This window comes from Microtus oregoni, unplaced genomic scaffold, assembly GCF_018167655.1.
Source record: "Microtus oregoni isolate MIOR12 unplaced genomic scaffold, Mior012 000017F_ref0000208, whole genome shotgun sequence".
Taxonomy (NCBI): Eukaryota; Metazoa; Chordata; class Mammalia; order Rodentia; family Cricetidae; genus Microtus; species Microtus oregoni.
The window spans coordinates 30,671,779-30,688,435 of NW_024543076.1; the positions used below are offsets into that span (position 1 = coordinate 30,671,779).

Genomic DNA, 16,657 nt, shown 5'->3' on the forward strand with positions numbered 1-16,657 from the left:
CCAGTCTCAGACAATGCTTCACTGTCATATGCCTTGATACACAGATTTATAACACAAACTTAATTATCTAGAAGTAGTCGGTAAAACCCTTGCAATGATGCATGTCCTCCCCAACAATGGCTTTAACTGTGTGAATTACTAATGAGCTTTGTCATACATATAAAACAGACACAACTCAAAAACAGTTCTATTAAGTACCTATACAATTACTTGCTGGCCTCAGACATTTTTTAAAGTTTATGTTATGTGCATTGGTGTTTTGCTTGCATATATGTCTGTGTGAGGGTGTCAGATCTTAGAGTTACAGACAGTTGTGAGCTGCCCTGTGTGTGTGCTGGGAATTGAACCTGGAAGAGCAGTCAGTGCCCTTAACCACTGAGCCATCTCTCCAGCCTCCTCACAGATTTTTTAACTGGTAAACTCTAACTTCTGTACAAATACATGCAAGGGATAAGCTTTCTGACTTTCTATAGGAGTGGAAAGGGCAAAGACAACTCGTGTGTTGTGCCTACATGTTTCATACAAATGCCACACTCCAATCACACGGAGCCCACAACAGAGGCTTGAGCCTCACTGTAGCTTCCAAATGTAAAGGATTCAAGCTCTTGGGATTCTTTCCTCTTAAAAAAAAAGAAGAAGAAGAAGAAGAAGAAGAAGAAGAAGAAGAAGAAGAAGAGGAGGAGAAAGGAAAACTTTTGAAATACTCTTTAAAGTTTGTTATCACTTCTACTAAATAATCAATCACACTTTAATGAAATTATGTAATATGCCAGCCATTTGTAGATGACCTATGTATTCTGACAAATAGTATTTAACTGAACTTCTTATAGTTTTAAAATTCAGAGTATCTAATTTTAAGTAGTCAATTTCAGAAAGTCATAAAAAATTAATTGACCATAAACTAACAAAACTCAATGGAAAGACTTATGATCGTCCTTCAGGTCCAGACACATAAGAATATGAAATAATCCAACCAATTATTTCCCTCAGTTTAAAGCATAAATTTCTAGTTCTTCCTAATATTTGTCCAATACAAATAAAACAAGGACTGCTGAGACACTTCCAGTTTAATAATGCATTATCATTATTCTGAAGAAAATGCAAATGACTCAGTGTGTTTCCACATTTCTGCCTGGTCATCCTCAGACGAAACTGATGTGTTTCTCCAGCCTCGCGTGCCGACTCCCTGATGACTGCAGACACTTTTAGAATGCACTGGGTACACTTATGGTATTGATGGACTCTTCCTGTACATTCCATAGCATCTCAGTCATTAGCTGTTACATTACATCCTGCTTTGCTGCAAGAAAACATTTTGCGCCCTCTGTAATTTGGTGAAAAACTTCTAAGTTGCAAAAGCACAAGAACTGAAATATACTCAAATCATCCCTTAAAACTTGGTGAAAAAAATCTACTTACACTTTTCCTAAGGTTCTATTTTGTCATGTTTAACATCTTTCCCAAAATATCATTAAAAGCTTATTAAATAATAGCAGACGTGTTCTAAAGCCGTGCCGTTTCAAGGGTGACGGGCAACACTTCAGCAGTGAGTGACAAAACTCTAGGTCAAGCCCCACCCACTTTCCTTTCATTAGCTGAATCTGGGCTGAAATGGCCTTCACTTCAGGGTTAAGAAGAAACTGAAAACAGTCAATACAAATTCTCCAGGAAAGTAGGCCAGGCGGTGGCACACGGCTTTAATCCCAGTACTCAGGAGGCAGAAGCGGGCGGGTCTCTGAGTGGAACACAGAACACTAAGTGTGAAGGGGAGTGCTGGAAACAGTGAGTGCCCTCAGCAGACATTCTCTACCCAGGGGCAGCCCGCTAATTCTCCTCATACACCCGCCTGCTAGCTCTGCCCACTCTGCCCACTTCCAGTCAGGCAGATAAAGTTGACGCCATCCACAAGTCCAACAAGTCTCAAAAGTTTCTACCACTGACACCAAGAGCAGAGCACTGGGGACAAGCTGGAGAGTAGACAGTGGGCAGGCGGGCAGACAGCGGCTTCTCTCGGCACCCAGGTAGGGATCAAAGCAGGACCAAGGAAGGAAAGTGAACGGTCATATTCTGACAGGATTATATATGTCAAGGCCTGTTTATTAACAGATAAAACACAGCCCTAAACATCATTATAAAAGATAATAAACACTAAACTGCCTCAAGAAGACAGTTCATCTATTTCATGTGGAGTTGATGCTGGCATGATCCATCCAATGCCGAGGCCCAATCACCATTGTGCAGTGAATTACAGCAGCCAGGTACTCTACGACTCAGTTCACGGCCAAGTGCTCCAGCCACACCTGCAAACGGTTAGGCCTGTCACACCGTCGATGTTAGTAGTTAGATGTGAGGCCTGAAGATTAACCACATCTGAAATTTAAATTATCATCTCATAAAGATCCAAAAGATCACCAACAATGAAATACAGTTGCTCCCCAGGAGTAAAAAGGCAGTCGGGACACGGGGCTAATCACCTTCAAGGCCCTCATAGCCAAGTTTTATCAAAGAATTCGTAAACGTGTCACACATGGCTTGTAAAGTTTTCCTCAGCCCAGAGTGTTCCTCAAATTCAGAAATGTCATTTTCCGGTCAGATAAAATTTCAAAGCATTTTTAAGGAAGAAGATAGCGTGACTTTTGCCACGGAGTCAGTGACATGAGCATGACCTTCTCTCTCCAACCCTGAAGGGACACAGGAAGAAGCAGGGGCTACAAAACAATTCACAGTGGTCAGATGCAACCAAGCTTGGCTTCTCCAGACACAGACACACACACACTGGGCCCTACCCCAGGTGACTTGTGAGAGTCTGTTAGTATGGAGACTCACTCTTAATTCAGACTCACTTTAGCTAGAAAACCTTCAGTGCGCACAGGCTTTCTCATTTTGATGTGCCTAATGTTCTCTGCCAAGGCTCTTCCAAAGCATAAGAAAGTTTTCACACCCACCCATTCACATGCTCACACACCTGTTCTTACACACACACAAACACAGAGGCATGGTTTAAAGTGAATGAAGAAGAGAGATGCAAAGTGACTTTCCAAAGGTCAGAAAACAGTCCTGGACAGAGGGAAGGGTAACTGAGAATTAAAACTGATGGGGTAGGCAGAGCTAAGAATGACCAAGCCTCAAAACCAGGGCCACAGGCCCAACCATCCCCCCACCACACTGCAAGTCTGCATCATACCCATCATGAGGTACAAGCTCAAGCAGTGCAGGCTGCTTCCCCTGAAATGGCCAGCACCCCCTAGGAACTATAGTCTACAACGCTGTATATATCTATCCTACCATGATCAGAAGTGAGTTACCTGATATGGTTTCCAATGTGCAGAAACCAACAGTCTTCATCTGTTTGTTTTGGTTTTTGTTTGCTTTTGAGACAGAGCCTCGCTAGATTTCACTGTCCTAGAACTCACTATGTAGACCAGAATAGCTTCCAACTAACAGAGACCTGCCTGCCTCTGCTGCGACTAAAGGCACACCCCCACACCCTACAGACAGATCTTAACACTACAACTTAATCATACTGTCTGAGTTGGAGTGCAACACTTTCCTGTGGATTCAGAGCTACAAAGAAGCCTGCTTTTCTGGCCCGCACCCTGGCTCTGCCATTCTGACCTGTGTCATAGCTTTAATAACTGTTTACAGCCACTGGGTGTAAGTATCAAAGTGGTTGTTGAGCGTAATTATTTCTTCTTGCAACATCTCTGTTGACAGAGACAGGCAAAATGAGACTTAGGTCCAGGTCTGGGTCTGCAAAAAGCACAGTATTCTTATACCGGCTAAAGCTGGAATTTCAGCTTACCACTGAAGTGACTATCAATTTGAACCTGAGCTAGCTGCCTCTTCCTTTTGAAAAATGCCAGCACAGCAAGCTGTTTCCTTTCACAAAATGAAGACGCTGTGCTATCCCAAACGACCCACGAGAGAAGCTCCACAGCCTGCCGCTGGACTGCAGGTGCCTAGTTAGCGCCTCCACCACAGACCACCAGGAAGAGCCAGTGCAAGGCAGGCAGGCAGGCAGGCAGGCAGGCAGGGAGGGAAGGGAGAAGGGGAAGGAGGATGGAAGGTAAAGACAAGCTAGACCATCCATCTCCACATTCAATCTGTCAGGCTGAGGAAAAACAAAGGTTAGGCATGTCAGCCAGTTTCTACTGACTGCGATTTGAGTGTATCCACCCCCAGTTATTCCCAACTGTTTAACTGGGTGGGATTTCATCAGGCTCAGAATGCTGACCGGCTAAGGGACAAGCTAATTGTGATTTCCCCTTCAAAGCCACCATGTTAATAATGGCAAATCCCATCAGCATAAGATGCAGCTGCAGAGACACGGGTGGCCAAAAAGGATTTTTTAATGTGAATAAAATGGGTCACATCTCTTTGAATCTCCTTTGTTCTACAGGTGAAGGGAACAGACAAGGACAGTGAGATTTGTTCTGATATTTACAGATCTGTACTCAACTCACACACAGTAGCTCTTACCTTATATTTTATAATACTATCATGAATTGTTAAAAGCTGTAAAAAGAATCCCCCCCCCCCCCCCGGGGGCTTCTCTGTAGTCCTGGTTGTCCTGGAAGTTGCTTTGTAGATTAGGCTGGCCCCGAACTCAGAGATCTGCTTGTCTCGACCTCCCGAGTGCTGGGATTATAGGTGTGCACGGCCACCACCGGGGGAAAATATATAGAAGTTAGGCCTGTTAGACTATAAATCAATGAATGCCAAAGCCTTATTATGCAATTAAGAAAAATAAGTTAGTAGATGCTGGTCACTCGGGAGTAGGGCTACACAGAAGAGGCTGTGTCAGGTGGTGGTAGTGCACACCTTTAATACCAGCACTTGGGAAGCAGAAGCAGGTGGCTCTCTGGGAGTTTGAGCCTAGCCTGGTCTGGTCAGTATAGTCAGGGCTGTTACACAGAGAAACCCTGTGGTGGCTGAGAAGGGAGAAGAAGAAATGGTGTGTCACTGGCATGGGTAAGTACACCACCCTTCAACACAGCAGGGAATACAGGATTCTTAGGAAGAAAGTGATTAGAAGTTTCATTAAAAGAAACTAAAGCCAACTGCAACAGTTTAATTCTTCTCAATCAGTATTTTCGGTCTGTGCTAACTGCTTAGACAACAAGAAAGAAAAAGATGAGTAAGAGACGGTTCTGCCCAGTAGGCACCACACACAGAGATGCTGAGCCAGCTAAGAGAACAGCTCCAGACAGCCACCTGCACAGCACAGAACTGACATGAATTACCTACAAAGGCACACAGTCTATGGGTTTTGCAGAGGCTCCAGGAGAGGGCCCTTGATTCCTTTGCCAAAGCAGAGATGTGGGCAGCAGGGTTCCCTGAGAAGATGAATCTGGGGAAGGCAGAACAGAGCCCAAATTCGTTTGCTGAATCACAGGACCAGGGAGGTCATAAGGGACCAAGCAACCCACACAGGTGTGCCTGGCCAGTGTTGTAGAAGACCAGGCAAAGGTACGAACTTCCTGCCTATTTCGTCAGGGCACTAAACCCCAAGAGAGGGTCTGGGCATGCTGGCAGCTGCAAGGGTACAGTCGGCCATACTGAACATCTGGCCAGAACTGGAAAGTGACTGCATGAGGAGGTCTGGTGCACCCAGACAGAGATGCGGACAGTAGGAGGCCGGTCACTACTGGTGCACCCAGACAGAGATGCGGACAGTAGGAGGCTGATCACTACTGGTGCACCCAGACAGAGATGCGGACAGTAGGAGGCTGGTCGCTACTGGTGCACCAAGACAGAGATGCGGAGAGTAGGAGGCTGATCACTACTGGTGCACCCAGACAGAGATGCGGACAGTAGGAGGCTGGTCGCTATAAGGTGTGTGGTGCAAGAGCACAGAAACCAGGAGACTAGGGAAGAACTGGTTTGGGTGGGGGAGGCAACTGGTTTCAGTCTGTCCTGTGACACTGGGTGACACTGAAGGTGTGAGCAAGATACCAGCCAGATGTCAAGCAAGCAGTCAGAGCTTCAGGAAAGGTCAGGCAGGTTTAGAAGCTACTCACACAAAGGTGAATGAGATCACTTGAAAAAGAGCATATTGGTAGGGTAGAGAGAAAAAAATCATTTTTATGACTAAGAGGTGAGGCAAAAGCCGGAAGGAAAGCTAGCCACAGCCATGGACAACTGGCCAGAGGTACTGAGGTCAAGCTCAGTTCAGTTAAGAGGTCATCAGGGACCTGGTGGCCACAAGAATTATGCTGGGGGCAAAACATGAGGTGTATAAAGCCGAGCTGAATGTTTAGTTCAATGGGAGAGCGCCTGCCTAGTATCCACAAGGTCCTAGGCTAGATCACAGTAAAACAGCAACAGTAGTAGGCATGTCCAGTCAAGGAAGTCAAACAAAGCTCTTGTCTAGCATGGGGGAGACCCCAGGGTGGGGCAGCTATAAAGAGAACTTCGGGAGGGCATAATGAGAATCACAGGTACAACAGCAAAGAATACTGCAGACAACTCAAAGCTGACACTTGAAAATGATGTGCAACGAAAAATATTGTATGTAGAAAAGTACACATTGTTGAAATTGCCTCAATAATAAACTAAAAATATCCAAAAACCATAAAAACAAATTTACCTGAGAAACTCTAACAGATAAGGTGAAAGGCACATCCACAGCTGCACACAAAGAAAAAGATGATTAGCAAAGGTTCAGAGAGAAACTTCACCTGATAGAAGTGCAGGGTGTAGGGTGGTTCCAACACTCTGTGTGGATCCGACTGGAACCAACTGTACTTCCCGAGTTTTAGTTCAAGAAGTGACTTTGTGTCTCAAGTCAGCAGACGATAATTTCTGACAGTGGGGAACACCTTCATATCTTCTTACGAAGGAGACAGAAATCTTGTCACTACTTCTTTAATGCTCTATTATGGCTATGTCGTTGTGAACTGTTTTACATCTATATGTGGAACAGGATGAGTTTCTACAAGATTACACTCCAGTGCGTAAGGGAGCTCTTCATCCCAAAACTAATGTTTATAAAACACTCTTCCCTTGTTGTGATTCCAGCATGAAATTGAGAAATTTAGCAAAGGTCCCTATCCAGTCACACCAATTGCATCTTCTTTAATATTAACAGCCCCAAGGAACACGTGTTAGCACACTGTGGTATATCCACAGCTATTTTCATTTGACATCATATGGCATCTATCTCGAGTGTGTATAAAGCCTTATTATGAATAACAGCAAGACAGAATGTTTCCATACTCTTTCACAGAATGCCGTGCATATTCAGGACCCAAGCACACTATTCACAGAAAACTGTTCTACAGTGGCTGTGACAGATAACCTTAGCTGGGAACTTGACTGGATTTAAGTGGGTGGTCTACAAGGGTATTTCCTAGAAGAGTTAGGTTAAAAGAAGAAGGAAGAGCAGCTTCCGGAGTGGGTGGCTCAATACAAGAAGATCCAAAGGAAAAGCTGCTGCTTTGTGCAGACCCGTCTTTACTCTTCCCTGGTGCGTACCTTTCCTTGGTTGCTGCTTCTATACCATCCTCAACTGCCATCAGAACCCAGCATTCCACAGAGAACTAAAGACCAGAGGCTCTCCGAGGATCCGCATGCCTTCAGCACCAGCCCAGGCCTTGAGCCGAGTAGCCTCACAGACTGAGCAGTCAAAGTGTTCTCATAAAGGGTATTGCTTTCATGACTATCATTTGTTCATTTAAAATTCCTTAAAATGTAGCAAGATTAACCAACACAGAATTTTCCAATAAGTCCTCTGAAAACTTACAACAAAAAATACTGAGAAGGTCCATTACTTTATAAGCACAGCTGCTATGGAAGGGGTCAGGCTGGACACCCAGCCACCAACTCTGCTAATTCAGGAAGAACATTCCCAATAGAATGTTTTCAACACTTTTCTGTTAGTAAGTATAAAAGGAAATCTAGACAAAGACCTCAAGTGATACTCCCATTTTTCATACCTGGGTGGATATAATTTACACGCGGGTATCAGCTGGGTCAATGGACCACCAGAGAATATTTCCCCGGGTTTGTGTCTTCAGAGGATTTCTTTGATGCAATTTTAAGTCTTGGCAGGCAACTCACTGATTTCATTTTGGTCTACTTATTCTATAGTTTGTATCTTGAAGATTGCAATTTCTTATTTGGTCAATGTTTGGCTTTGCTCAAAAAAGAGTCATTTCTGGGCTACGGAGATGGCTCAGTCTACCTGCCTACATTGTATGCAAACCCAGGGACAAGAGTTCAATTCTAAAAACTCACTTAAAAATAAAATTAATAGACAGAGTTCCAGGACATCTAAGGCTACTGTCTTGAAACACTAAAAATAAAAATAAGATAATAAATAAAATCAAATACTACCAAAGTAAAAGGTGGAGGGAGGAAGGGAAGGAGAAAAGAAAACAAAGGGGGAGGGGAGGGAGACCAGAATTCCAGGATTCCTGGGACTTTCTGGCTCCCAGGCTTGCCTAATCAGTCCATTCCAAGCCAGTGAGAAATTCTACCTCAAAACAAGTGAACACCCCCAAGGAACAATGCCTGAGGTAGCCTCTGGCCTCCATACACAGGCACGTGAGCACAAACACCTCCTCTCAAACACAAACATGCACACACACACATCACAAAGAACGCATTCTTCTATAACTGCAGCTCTTTAAGTTCTCAAAGTGTCACAAGGGATCTATCTCTCCATGCACATGATCCAATTAACCTTATAATTTACTTTTTAACAGAATGCTCAAAGCAATGCTTTAAAATAATCACTACTAGTCTTGTGTGGTTTAAACCCTTTTAATCTTTTTAATAAATAGTCACTATATTCCAAAGTACTGGGTGCTTTTACAGTAATATTTTTATCCATTGTGAAGTTAATACTAATGCTGAGGAAGCTGGAGCTCAAATTGTTGAAAAGAAAATCGCCAATGCTCCCAGTTTATGTGGATCAAAATTTGAGGCTGGAACAAGGCTCTCTCACCATACCCCCCATTCGGTATAAACTAAAGGTAACACGCGACCTATGCCCAGGATGGTACCCACTATGACATGTCAACTCTTCAAAGTTTTCCAAATTGTAGTAACCTGTTCTTACAAAATTGTGTGTAACTCTACTAATTTTTATAATTAAATGATCATTTACTGCCTATTACTTTGAATGAACTATGAAGTATACTAGGTGCTCACAGTAAAGATGGGAATAGTTAAGAAATCCATCTCAATCGTGCACATAACAGCTGAAGCCCAAGCTTCCCCCAAAAAGGTAATTATTGTTACTATAATGTAATGCACTCTCAGATTTTCTGTTCTAAATGTTTGTTATGATGTAATAAATTATTCACAATCTACCTACATCTCGTGCCCTACTCAAATAGGGTAGCCAGATGAAGTGTGGACTTTGTTTCTGATGCAGTCTGCTATCATCCAGAGAAGAAGCGTTCACAGCAGGTGACACCAGGAGACAGGCTTTCCTTCTGCACATAATGGAGGATTACGGCTCATTCAAACCACCCTAAACTGAGATGCCTTCATTTTAAAGTGTTTACTTTTGAGAGCTTCTATTTCTTCCATTAGAAAACATTAAGTTGTTGTGTCCAAATTATTAAGGCAAACGATGTTTTGACAACTGCAGCAATCTGACATAAGGTTGAGATCAGACAGAGTTATCACCAATAATTAGGAAAACCAACCACCTTACTGTGTAAAGAAAACTAACTCATCTTTAAATGTTATGATTAACAGGAAATTTTGAAAATAATGCTGGTTTATAATCTGGAAAAATCTCTTTTGGTAGAATAGGTGAAAGAGACCTTAAAAATCAAACATCACACATACTTGGTAAAAACCAGAACTATAAGTCCTACAGAACAGGAAAGAAGGTCAGGTAGAAGGCTTGCCTAACACGCGCAAGTCTGTGTTCAATCTTAACACACCCAAAGAGCCCAAAGGAAGCACAGGCTGAAGGTTTAGAGTGAGAGAGAGTTGTCAAAGTCGTGCACGTCTCTTAGGGAGAAGCGGGAGAAGCTGGGCAAGAGCCTTTCAGCCTCGTGCCTTCCTACTTCGCACAGTTTTTGAGTATCAGTGCCAGCAACCAGCCCCCCTCCCCATTACCCAGAACTCCGTCATGGCAGTGTGAGCCCTACAATTTAAGTGCACTATTCCATGATCCTGTATGCTGTAGCATAATCACTTCTGGGGTACATTTCAGCTCTCCAATGACCTTCAGGTGTGTTTATAAAGGCACTGGCTAACTACCAGAACACCAGTCTCATTTTTAATCTTCATTTCACACACTGCCCACTGAACCCTGCTCCAGAGGCCATCAACATGCTGTAACATCAGACGTAAAAGAAAACATTACTCTCTCTTTATTTGTGCCAGTCTACGTTCCTCTAACAGAGGTTTCAGCTCTAATTCTAAACACAAAACCACCACCAGCAATACAAAACACCCATCACTTTTATTTTCTTAGACTGTTTGCAGTTTTTTAAAATATTTATTTATTAATTATGTATACAATATTCTGTGTATGTGTGTGTATCTGCAGGCCAGAAGAGGGCACCAGACCTCATTACAGATGGTTGTGAGCCACCATGTGGTTGCTGGGAATTGAACTCAGGACCTTTGGAAGAGCACACAATGCTCTTAACCTCTGAGCTATCTCTCCAGCCCCTGTTTGCAGTTTTTAAATGACCTAAATTGGTTTTAAATAAAATCATCACTATATAACTACGTGACACTTTAAAATACTTAATCATACCCAGTTTAGACACCTGTACAATTAAAAGAAAGGAAACAAAGAAAAAGGAAACTGGGGCTGTAACTCAGCAAGCAGAGTGCTTAACTCACAATCTTGAAGCCCTGCATCTCATCTCCAGCACTGTATGAACCAAGTGTGGTGGCACATACCTGTAATCCCAACATTTAGGAGGTAGGTAGAGGGGGATCAGAAGTTCAGGGTAATCCTCAGCTATCAAGCAAACGTAAGGCCAGCCTAGGCTACATGAGACCCTGTCTCATAAAAAACAGAAAGAAGGAAATATACAGTGTGTGCAAATCTAGCCTATGGTGTCTGTCAGGGAAACATTTGCGTCTCTTAGGTATTCATGAAGAGTTCAATGCTAAGGATAATGAAAACATGCTTCATCTTCTATGAAGAATATACTTGCATAACATCAATCTTTAAAAATAACAACCTGTATTGCTGAGATGTCTTGGAGTTAAAGATGGCTGCTCCCTGATGACCTGACTTTTATCCATGGGACCATGATGGCAGGAGGGAACTGATTCCTCTGACCACAACAGATGAACAGTGGCATGTCTGCACTCATGCAAATGTTTGTACACATACACACACATTTCTAAGGAAAACCCCAGCAGTCTGCTTAAGAGTAGAAGATGTGCACTCTGAGTAACAGATTCTCGAAGAGTAAATAACTGTTCTCAGAAATTTGAGCAGTTCCAATATAATGAATTTATTTATGGGATAAATCAAGACAATCAAAGCCTGCTGTAATTAAAAGTGTTTGGCACAGATGTTGGTCCTCAAATGCTTGTGAGTTGTCTAACCCATACCGACACTATGGCAATTAGCACACTGTCTATAATACTGTAAATGCAAATCCAACAAAATTAAGGTATTATATATTGGGAAGAGAATGCTATCCCCAAAGAATCTTTAATCTACTGAGACTGGATCAATTCCTGACATATCCTAACTACTGTATACTGCCTAAAGCCCTCAGCTAAGAAATCTCCCCCAAGTCATGCCCAAAATTCAACAGAAAGACTGCCACTGACAGCATGTCCGACAGGGACAGTTCAACAGTGAGAGACAGTGGAACCCACTGCTTGCCATCTTGACTCTTGAGGAACAATCCTCGTGGTTCCACTACGCTTCTAACTCCATCTGCTGCTTCTGGCTTCTCTCTGGGAACAGAAGTGGACCAGCAAGGAAGCTAAGTGGAACTACCAGATAAGAGCTTGGAATTTTTGCCAGGCAATGGTGGCTCACATCTTTAATCCCAGCACTCGAGAGACAGAGGTAAGCAGATCTCTGTGAGTACGAAGCCAGCCCGGTCTTCGGAGGGAATTCCAGGATAGCTAAGGCTGTTACAGAGAAATCTTGTCTCGGAAAACAAAACAACAACAAAAAAAAGTGTTTGGTATTTTCACATGAAACCTAATTAAGAATATTTACCTGTCTTAGGGTTTAGAAAACCCCAGGATCTCCCAGGAAAACACTACTTACAAACTAAAAATTGTAGAGACCCCTGTCTATACTTAATATTGGAGAAAGGATAAATAATGCCTAGACACTTTCAAACATTACATATGTCAATATGAAAGACGTTTAACAAATTTCTGTAAATAAATACCTTTCTTCCTAAAAAGCAAGCCAATCATCAATTCTGGTTGGTTAACATTTTAAAACCAGCAGAAACATTTAAGAACACAGGGCTTCCTGCTCTGCCTGGAAAGGGTACACGTGGGTCTTTTCATCCTAGTCCCTTGCCACAGATTTAAGGTTCACAACGCATCACTGCACTGTGAACCATCTAATGGAGCCACTACAAACGCTAGCTGTGTTCACTAAACCAGGAGCATTGTCACTGGTGAGGCCTAGGTCATCTTCCCTTGGCCCAGGCCCGACATTCCCGACATCAAGGTTTTCTCTACGGTTATATGTGCTGTTCTCCCCAATACAGCTCTTCCCTGCTTTCTGGGTGTTTGTGCTCTGTCTCTTCTGCCGAGGGTGGTGAAGGTAGAAACTAAGTGAGTTTCCTTTGCTTGGAACATGCTTCTCATGTATTTTTGTCAAATTCTAGTCTTTTCAAATCTATTTTAGATCACCTCTTCTACCAGTGTACAAAAAAAAAGTATAGAAAAATCAGTGTGCATTTCCATGAGAGCATGAGAGCAATGAACAACTGAAAGACTACAATACTTGACTAACAGTCAAGGTGAGGACTCTGCACTGAAAACCATGGCCCGCTGCTGACAGAAACCAGAGACTGCAAGGGGAAACACCAGGATACCATTAAAATGACAAATACCCAAATCAACTAGACAGCAATTAAGCTCCACTAAAATTACAATGGTTTTTTGTATAGAAATGGAGAGTGAATCTTCAAATTCATGTGGAGATGCCACAGCCCAAAATAACCAAAACAAAGAGTGTAAAGGAACAATGCTGAAAGACCTGTACTCATCAGCCTCACAATTGTTATCAAGATACCACAATGGGAATAGTTGTAGTGCTAGACTACAGATCCAAAAGCGAGCTGGATACCTGTGGTCAAATGACTTTCAACCAAGTCAACAGCCACATGTTAAAGAATAGATGTACAGCAAATACAGAAATACCTACCACTAAGGACTGGAACCACAGAACTCTCCTAAGCACATACAGCTGAGCCTTTGCCACCCCGGACATGGCACTAAAGCAGCAACACCAAGTACAACTTGAATGTTATCACACTTAAAAGTGCTTGTTTACCAAAGGACAGTATCAAGATGATGACAAAACAATCACAGAAACGTTGATGGTGCCTATCACAAGGAGATGCCCCCCCACCTTCAGACAGGACTGTGGGAAAACATACTGCATATTAAACAGCAGCAGCCCACTCTAAGCAAACTGATCCACCTAGAATCATCAAGCAAGTCCTAGCACACTTTTAATGTCTCCAAAGTCATCCTAGGACCAAGGAGTAAAGCACGGCACCTGAGTTACCCCTGGAGTGAAGAGCAGGGAAGACCTAGATGTGTGCGCTGAAGTTCTTAGTCTTCAGGTAAACTGGTTAATAGCTGAGAAGTTAGCACATGTTTTTCTACTACAATTTATTAAAAATTCCCCTTTTTAATCCCTTCATCTCACCTTTTAAGTTACTAAAATCCCAAGACAAAACACATAAATAGCAAGCTGCCCTACCAGTCTTCAGTATGAATTTAATTACTAGTGCAAACAGAACCCTTGCATTTAAGGGCAGCTCATTACACATCTTTAAGAGGGCCCTAAAAGCCTTGATGCTCCCAGTCAGTCATCCCACCAGAGCATCCCTAGCCACAACCGTGGAAAGGCAGGTTATTGGTTTTAATTATAATTCCCTTTCCATATGAACAGGATTAAGTATCTTTGCCAACTAAAATATTATTTGTAGAGTACTATCCCAATGTGCACTCAGACCAAACATCATTTAAGTAATAAAGATTTACACTTTAAAAAAAATATGGAGCACTTCATGAATTTGTATGTGATCTTTGTGAAGGGGGCATGCTAACCTCTGTATTGTTCCAATTTTAATAAATGTGTTGCCAAAGCAAACACTAAAGATAAACTTTGTTTAAAGGGCCAAATTGAAATAATAATAAGATGAATCAAAATTTGGTCTAGAATTACTCTGGATAATTCTGAAGAGAAGACCCTGATCTAAGTTCTTAACGGCTTTCAACACTAGTCCACACCTCAGAACTCTGTCTAGAGAAGGCATGTTTACAAGAAAACTGTAGCTTCAATGAAAGACTAAAAATAAACTTTAAACACGTTTTAAATAAAATTGTGATTATAAAAACTTAATTTGGGGTTAATTTGGTAGAACACTAAGCATGAAGCCTGGACTCGGGCCTCAGCTGGGGTGGGAGGTGAAGAGACTTAATTTAAATCGTATGTACTCTCTTTTTTAACTCGTTAAGGAAAAATGAAAAATTTTGCTATATATTATCTCTTATTGTTCAAAAACAGTAGATTCTGTTTCTAGTTTTCCCCATTAACTATCTTACAGATCTTAAAACCAAACCTTCATTATTATAAAATCTGAAACAATTTAATTACAAGTAAGCACATTTCTAAATTTCTATTCTCCAAAGAGAATGTCAATATTTATGAAACGCAATCCTTTATCTGAACAAGCACATAAGTCAGTTCAGAGGCTGGGACAGTCAAGTAAAGGTTAATGGGAATCAGAAACTCAGCTTCCTAAGAAGAATCAAAGGAAGCAATAACTTCTGGAAATTTTCAAGTATTTTAAACCAAACCACAGAACATACGCAGTTTTAGCAAGCAAAGTGACCTGGCCTAAGGTTCCCACCTTCCGTGCCTGAGCATCACTGACAGACAAGGGCATCTCACACTGCATGCTGCTGCTCTCTTTAAAATTTACTATATTGACCAAAAAGATGTAATTAAAAAAAAAAAAGCAAGCAAACGTGTGTGTGGAGAGGGTGAGGTTGATCATGTAAGTTGGAGTGAGCTGGGGGAAGTCAGCAATGAAACTGTACTTTGTTAGATTAGTGCAGAGAAGTGTATTTAGAGGCCATTCTCTGCAAAGCTACTGGGCACTTACTTTAAAAGTTTCTTTACAAACTTTTGGAGTTTGTTGAGCAAGTTAAGTAAACAAGCTAAGATTTACCACAAGCCCATTCATGGATACTAACCCTAACGTACAATGGAGATTTATGGTCAGGTGTGTAGTAGATACCTACTTTTCTGTTACTGTGAGAAGATAACGTAGACAAAGAGTTGGTTTTGGCTTTCAACTCCAGGCTGGCAGCGAGAGGTAGGGAAAAGCCTTGCAAAAGGTGAGAGCTCACATCCTTTAACAGAAAGGAAGAGTGCACATGGGAACTAGGTGGACCTTTCAAATTTCAAAGCCCTGCAATGACATACCTCCTCCAGCAAGGCTGAACCATCTAGCCTCCCCCAACTAGTGACCAAGTGCTCGAATGCCTGAGTCTAAGTAGGACATTCTCATTCGAGAGAGCATGTGAGGGCTCCTGGCAGCTTTGGTGCAAAGACTAGAATCTGGAAGCAGCCCACAAAGCTCTCTTACCTGGTGAGTGGACAAATAGCCCGGGTGTGACTGCATTCTGGGGAACTGTCCACAATGAGAAAAATAAGCTAACACTAAGCAGCCAGGTGCAAAGGTGTACAACTCCATTCACACCAAAGAGAACAGAGCAAGGTGGCCAGTCTAAGCAGAGCGTGATTTTAAAAATACAATAAGATTTCTAATTATATACATTTGTGTCTATATATCTCATTATAAATATTTGTCAAAGCTTGCAATTTTATATTTAGAAAGGTGGAGATACCATACACAATTTTATTTTTACTGCTCAAAACAAAGTTAAGAAAACACTGGTTATTTTGGGAGTATTCCAGAAACAAAATATTCTTTATCTTATTATTATAAAATGATGTTTTAGAGCCAGGTGTGGTGGTTTATGCTTTTAATTTTAGCACTCTGGCAGAGGGAGAGGCCAGCCACAGCTACATATTGAGACTGTCTCAACAAGCAAGCGAGGAAAAAATAAACTATTTCTCCCACAAGTGATACAATGTATATAGTACTGGTGGACAGAAGAACTAAATAAAGATATACAGGTAGAAAGAATCAAAGAGTATGAAACTAAGGGGAGAGCCATGACACATGGCTCTCCAACTAGACGGGACGTGCATGCAGCTAAAATCTTCAAGACCAGGAAATGTTGAGAGAGAGACAGGGACAGAAACAGAGACACGGTGGGGGTGAAGATTATCCTAGCTACAAATCTGAAAACACCATGAAAGAATTTTTGCCTAAAACATTCAAGTTCTAAAGTTAGGACGAAAAAGGTAAGAAATGCCATATCCGAGGGCAAAACTACACACTCGAAATACAGTCTGCAGGGTGGGGAGGGGCAGGAA

General features: G+C 42.1%; 1 protein-coding gene and 1 non-coding gene across 7 annotated transcripts in view; both read right to left on the reverse strand.

The window, feature by feature from the left end:
• Ncoa2 (nuclear receptor coactivator 2) overlaps positions 1 to 16,657 on the reverse strand; it is a 220,002-nt gene that overhangs the window by 167,100 nt on the left and 36,245 nt on the right. The gene's annotated exons all lie outside the window — the stretch shown is intronic.
• On the reverse strand, positions 14,196 to 14,299 carry LOC121458579. Its single transcript, XR_005975860.1, has one exon. It is a non-coding gene; the product is annotated as a U6 spliceosomal RNA (small nuclear RNA).